Raw genomic sequence first — 7370 nt, forward strand, 5'->3', positions numbered from 1 at the left:
GCCATCTTTAACAGGATATAAACTCACTATATTCGCTGTGTTATCTTTATCTTCCCCTACAGCCGCAGGAACCCCAACAGCCCCAACGGTGTTCCCACTGTCTCCTTGTAACCAAGACGTTACCACCGCTTCTGAAGTCTCCATCGGTTGTCTCGTCAAAGGCTACTTCCCTCAACCAGCCACGGTGAAATGGAATTCAGGCGCCATCACCAGTGGAATCCATAACTTCCCTCCAGTTTTGCTTGGATCCAACCGGTATACTCACAGCAGCCTGCTCACCATCCCCGTCAGCCAGTGGCAAGCCGAGTCATTCCAGTGCAATGTCGAACATACAGCCACCAGCACGAGAATTGACAAAAGAATTGACCGTGAGTCCAGTAAAGTTATAGCCTGAGGGAGAGAAGGGGATGAAATAGGAGAGGCCTCTGTGGGGCACACCTAAGGGAGAGAAGGGAATAGGAGAAGATCAATGGGGCCAGCCTGAGGGAGAGAAGGGGATAAGATAGGAGAGGCCTCTGTGTGGCACACCTAAGGGAGAGAAGGGGATAGGAGAAGATCAATGGGGCCAGCCTGAAGGAGAGAAGGGGATAAGATAGGAGAGGCCTCTGTGGGGCACACCTAAGGGAGAGAAGGGGATAGGAGAAGATCAATGGGGCCAGCCTGAGGGAGAGAAGGGGATAAGATAGGAGAGGCCTCTGTGGGGCACACCTAAGGGAGAGAAGGGGATAGGAGAAGATCAATGGGGCCAGCCTGAAGGAGCGAATGGGATAAGATAGGAGAGGCCTCCGTGGGGCTCACCTAAGGGAGAGAAGGGGATAGGAGAAGATCAATGGGGCCAGCCTGAAGGAGCGAAGGGGATAAGATAGGAGAGGCCTCTGTGGGGCACACCTAAGGGAGAGAAGGGGAGAGGCCGATTGTAACTACTCGTTAATGTTCAAGCTTTAGCTGTCAATTTATCAAGCCTGATCACATGGTTCCATAGTGAAGCACGGGCATCCAACCGACTAATACTAAATAATACTTAAATCGGACTTCTAATTCCTCCTGCTTAGGCATTGAAACCCGTAGACCTGTGGGCCCCGAGATCAACGTGTTCCATTCTTCATGCGGTTCCAGAGATGGGTCCATACAGCTGTGGTGCCAGATTTCAGGCTTCTACCCCAAACCATTGGACATTGCCTGGAAGGTGGGCGGACACTCTGGATTGCTGCGTCCATACACTTATCCCGCTTGGCAGAATCCTGGCACATACACTTTCAGTACCGCCAGCGTAGTCAACATCACCCAAGACGACTGGCTGGAAGGAAAAGTTTATTACTGCGAAGTAACCCATGCAGCATCACAAACCACGGTGAAAGGCAGAGCCAAGAAATGTGAAGGTAATCATGATCTTATGCAAATGCTGGTCTGTAGAAGCGAACGTGGTATTAAAATAGGGGGGGAAAGGAGGAGCTAGCCCAACTTTTCATAAGACCTTTGTAGAAATCCATAATATTTTCCAATCAATCTTCATTAATTTAGGGCTTCTTCACCTGCTCAGACAACCATCTTTAGGGAGAGGAAACTCAAAGGTGTTTTTTTTTTTCCAAGAGGCAACTGGATTTTCTGGGGTTTTTTTCTCGGAAGACATTTCGCTTCTCATCCAGGAAGCTTCTTCAGCTCTTCTTCAGCTTCTTGGATGAGAAGCGAAAGGGTCTTCAAAGAAAAAGTGCAGTTGCCTCTTGAAAAAGCACTTTCGGGACAACCATGACCTGGATGACTGAGCATCTCCATAGACCGGAAGTGGACACTTTTTTTACTGGTTCAATTAGAGCCCGTAGTGGCACAGTGGTTAAAATGCAGTATTGCAGGTTTGGTCACTGCTCACTGCCAAGAGTTCGATCTTCAGACTGGCTCGAGTTTTAACTCGAGCAGGGATGCAATTCTACTGGTCCGGATTGGTTCTGGCAAACCGTTAGCGCCGACTATCAGCTGGGAGCGAACAGGTTCGCTCCGACTTTGAAGTGGGCTCTCCCACCCGCTATAAACACCTATATTTCCCTTTCCGAAGAACAGCTGATCAGCGCGGCAGAGTGGATTGCCGCACCTCAGCTGTTTTCCACACCAGCAATAATGCAGAAGGTGAGTTCTCTGTTAACTGTGCATATGTGCAAATAAACTGGTGGAATCCCAACGCTGCCTCTGAGGCCAATAAAAGGAGAACCCAGATTGTTGAGGGCAAGATGCTGACTCTGTAAATCACTTAGAGAGGACCGGCACAGCACTATCAAAATGTACATAAATTTAAGTGCTATTGCTGTTGACTTATATTTCCTCAACTCAAAGGCAGCTCTGGTGTAGATCAACTATACAATAGCAGAGTTGCAAGGGACCTTGGAGGTCTTCTAGTCCAACCCTCTGCCTAGGCAGGAAACTCTATACCGTTTCAGACAGATAGCTATCCAACATCTTCTTAAAGACTTCCAGTGTTGGGGCATTCACAACTTCTGGAGGCAAGCTGTTCCACTGATGAATTGTTCTAACTGTCAGGAAGTTTCTTCCCAGTTCTAAGTTGCTTCTCTCCTGGATTAGTTTCCACCCATTGCTTCTTGTTCTACCCTCAGGTGCCTTGGAGAATAGTTTGACTCCCTCTTCTTTGTGGCAACCCCTGAGATATTGGAAGACTACTATCATGTCTCCTCTAGTCCTTCTTTCTATTAAACTAGACATACCCAGTTCCTGCAACCGTTCTTCATATGTTTTAGTCTCCGGTCCCCTAATCATCTTTGTTTCTCTTCTATGCACTCTTTCTAGAGTCTCCACATCTTTTTTACAAAACTGAATGCCGTATTCCAAGTGTGGCCTTACCAAGGCCTTATAAAGTGGTATTAACACTTCATGTGATCTTGATTCTATCCCTCTGTTGATGCAGCCTAGAACTGTGTTGTCTTTTTTGGCAGCTGCTGCCCACGGCTGGCTCCTATTTAAATGGTTGTCCACTAGGACTCCAGGATCCCTTTCACAGTTACTACTGTTGAGCAAGGTGCCACCTATACTGTCCCTGTGCATTTCGTTTATGTTCCCTAAATGTAGAACCTTACTCTTTTCACCATTGAATTTCATTTTATTAGATAGTGCCTAATGTTCACGTTTGTCAAGATCCTTCTGTATCTTTAGCCGATCTTCTGGAGCTCAGATCAAGAGCCTGTTAGCTGGGGAAGAAATGAGAGTTGACAAGGGAACTGACATTAACTTTTTTATCCTTAGGTGGAAGCGGTTGTCCCTCTGGAGATATTAATGTGTATATTCTGCCCCCAACACCAAAATCCTTGTACTTTGATAGAAATAGCAAAATCAGCTGTGTTGTCAACAATCTGCAAAATGAAGAGGGGTTGGAAATTACCTGGTCTCGGGAGAAGAATGGACAACTGACTTCTGAATCAAAGGAAACGACAGAAGAAGCAAATGGTACCTACACTGTTGTCAGTCGCCTCAACGTCTTCACTCAACAATGGGAATCGGGAGAAACTTTCACCTGTGTGGTGGAACATCCATCCTTTGTCACCCCTGTCACAAAGACAATTTCCAAGACCGGAGGTAAGAAGGAAGCTACATTGTTCCCCCGCAGGGGGACTAACGGACTTGTCTTCATTTGTGCCGAGATATTGTAGGACAAGGATGCAAGCTTGGAGACTTGAAAAGGGGCGGCATCAACAATCCAAATATTGGGTGGATAAGTACAGGTCAGAGGTGGCATTCAGCCGGTTTGGACAGGTACACCTGAACTGGTAGTGGAAATCGCAGGTGGGGCTGCACATTCACCCTGGTTCTATGCCATCTTATTTGGGCACGTTTTCAAATCAGGCAGATGCATGCAAGCCCCGCGTGCAATCATCAACGCGCATGCACAGAAGGTCGAGCATATACATGAATGGTACATGCTCACATTTGTGAACCGGTAGAGAAAGTAAGTGAATACCAAGCCTGATCAGGGTGAGAAATTTCACACTTGGCTTGTGTCTAGTCATACAATGGGCTGAAAACTGTGGTTTAGTGGTATAAATGGCTAAAGAATCATAGTTTAGCAAGAGATGTGAACCATTCATTGCTGCCACTAATTTCTCCTGTATTTCATTGTTGTGTTTCTTTCCTCCAACTTTACCAAGGCAAGACCAAGGCACCCAAGGTCTACGTCTTCCCTCCTCACCGAGATGAGCTCAACCAAGGCACACATGTGACTCTTACCTGCATGATAAATGATTTTTACCCAGACGATGTTGATGTCCAGTGGCTAAAGAATCACAACGCCTTGCCAGAAGACAACTATGAGACTACTCCAGCTACGAAGAATAAGCATGATGACTCCTACTTTGTATTCAGCAAACTTTCTCTCCCCAGGGCTGATTGGGACAAACAATCAGTGTTCAGTTGTATGGTGGTCCATGAAGCCCTCCCCATGAAGTTCACACAGAGGAACATCTCAAAAACCCCGGGTAAAAAATGAACCAGCTGCTCCATTTCAACCCATCCTAGATTTGCCTCTAGCACTGTGAGATCAAACTGTTAATGATTTGTCTGCTCGCTCACTTGGCATCTAGATGAATAAAAGTAAACCCTCTCAGGAATATCTCAGATTCTGTTGTTTTCTCCTTAGAGTTGAGATCTAGAAGGGGGAAGGGAGATAACTTGTCTGAAAAAGAAGAGCTAAGGCTTAAGGCTGGTTTATTGGATTGATTGATTGATTGATTGATTGATTGATTGATTGGATTTCTACAGCCCCCCCATCTCAGCAAATGAAAATGGGTGGGTGACTGTTTTGATAATCCAACAAAATGGAGTTCATCATGTTTCTGTATGAATCCCACTGAAGGACAATTGATTTAGCTGGGTTGGGGGGAGCTACACCAAATTAGCCCCACTGCAGCCCTGTGCTGTGAGAAAAGAATGGAATAGATTCATCTACTCCAACCTGGTGAGCTTCAGGATTCAGTGGAAATTTGAACCCATCACGTATAAGGAGAATGATCCTTTACTGTCTGCTCCATATCCACTTTCCTATATTCTTAAATGCCCTTCTCTGTAGGTTGTCCATTTAGCCCGAGAACCAAGAGTCAACGTTGCCGAAATACATATAATTATAACTATTTACTAAAAAATGTCCCATCATCGGAGTTCCAGCAACGTCCCTTAGCCAACTTTCTCATAACCAAAGTTTCTTCATGGACCAATCAATTGGGGCAAAGCGACAATATTCCGCACACATCTATAATCTACACTTAGCTTCAATAACAAGGATTCATATATAATACCCCAAAAATCCAGAGATTGCTCAAGGGAGAATCTCGAGAAGCTGTTATAATATAAGGATGCTATGATCCTAACTAAAAAATAAATAAATAGAAGCATCACGCTCATGGTCCAATAAGCGAGAGTTCCAAAGGACCAACTATGTCAGGGAATGCCAATTATTTGCCAAATAATTGATATAACACCAGAGGTGATATTCAGCCAGTTCAGACCAGTTCGCCTGAACTAGTAGCAGAAATCGTCTCTATTCTGTCCAATTCAGTCACGCTTTTGAGGCCGGGTGCATGCACAGAAGGTGCACCCACAAACAAAGTCCATGCGCGGAGGGTCAGGCACATGCATGGAAGGGGCACGCACATGGCGAACTGGTGGTAGCAAAATGTGAAACCCCCCACTGAACAAATAATCAGGGAAAATAGATCAGGATGGGCATTCAGCTCTCAAGATTTCCACATTCAGAAATGCGAAGCTACATAGTAGACAAATGATTGTCGAATATCTTCTTAGAACTTTCAGTAATGGAGCATTTACAACTTCGGAAGCAGAGGAGGGATTCATTTATTGTTACTATCAGTTCGCCCACCACCATCACAAAACACGGCAATTTATCTTGCGCTCGCCGCCTACATATACGTATAACCTCAAAAACACATCAGTATAGGGTGGGATTACACCCGGACTGGTGGGCTGACACACCCCATCCACAGGTTTCCACAACCGGTTCGTCCAAACCAGTGCAAATCGGCTGAATGCTGCCTCTGTTCTGGAGGCAAGGCATTCCACTGATTAATTGTTCTCACTGTCAGAAAATTTCTCCTTCTAGATTTCTTCTCTCCTTCTTTACGTTCAACCATTGCTTCTTGTTTTGCCTTCTGGTGCTTTGGGAAATAGATTGACCCGCTCTTCCTTGTGGCAGCCCCTCAAATATTGGAAGACTGCTATCATGTCACCCCTAGTCCTTCTTTTCACTAGACTAGACATAGCCGGTTCCTTCAACCGTTCTTCGTCTCTTAGTCTCAAGTTCCCTAATCAATGCACAGATGAGAAAGAGAGATTCTCCAGCACCCAAGAACAATACAACTGTAGAAATTAAATGCTAAGATCTCTCTCTCTCTCTGTTTGGACATCTATTTGCAAATTGAAATATTAATAATCACATTTCATCATATTTACACATTTAATATTTTTCTGAGATATTTAATTTTTGCACCCTCAGATTCATCAAAATTTCTGACAATTTGTTTTCAATGAAATATAAACACGTTCACTGAAAAAACTATTATATAACACTTTAAAAACCCACAACACTCACTCACTCACTCTCTCTCTCTCTCTCTCTCTCTCTCTCTCTCTTTCTCTCTATACATACATACATACATACATACATACATACATACATGTTGCATCCATAAAAGATGGCTTTCTGCCTGGATGGTCTGCTGGAGTGAGCCGAAAGACAGAAAAAGGAAGTAGTATGCTCCCTCCCATATTTGGGCATACCAGGGGTTGTGACACAATACATACATACATACATAAAAGAAAGGAACCTTTTATAGAAATCTGCCGATCCTCATCTGGTGAAGAATGCAGGCATATAATATTTTGATCATGGAAGTTGGCAATTGATGCTAAGCTAAGAATGGGAGAAGTCTCACTTCCATGAAGCAGATCATTACAAACATTACAAAGATGTTATTTTTTTAAAAAAAAATATGACAAATGATAAATGGGTAAAAACAATAGAAAGAAAGAAGCAAGAAATGGACAATACCATTCCACACGAGCAGCTGAGAACACCTATAAATATGCGGAGTTTTTTTTCCGCCTCCGGAAAGAACAAAATAAATGAGAAATTTAAAATATGAAAACAATACCACTCAGTAATAAAATTATAATACAAAATAAAATAATTATAACATATGAATGGCAGATAAATCAGCACATAAATTAGAATAGTAAATAAAATATAAAAAGAGAACTCAATGCGAAGAAGGAAGGCTAATACCATCCAAAGAAATAGAAGGTGTGATTTTACACTCTTGTGTAAATCATATTCATCTTCATCGGTTGATATCTAGGATGCT

The 7370-nt window shown here is 43.8% G+C and overlaps 1 gene segment (V, D, J or C); it reads left to right on the forward strand.

The window, feature by feature from the left end:
* Positions 1-4604, forward strand: part of LOC309400410 (Ig gamma chain C region-like) — a 110043-nt gene extending 105439 nt beyond the window's left edge. Inside the window, exons 2-5 of the C gene segment in view lie at positions 63-368; positions 1053-1379; positions 3247-3576; positions 4146-4604.
* Positions 4605-7370: the final 2766 nt, after the last annotated feature.

This window comes from Natrix helvetica (assembly GCF_964273705.1).
Source record: "Natrix helvetica genome assembly, chromosome: W".
Taxonomy (NCBI): domain Eukaryota; kingdom Metazoa; phylum Chordata; class Lepidosauria; order Squamata; family Natricidae; genus Natrix; species Natrix helvetica.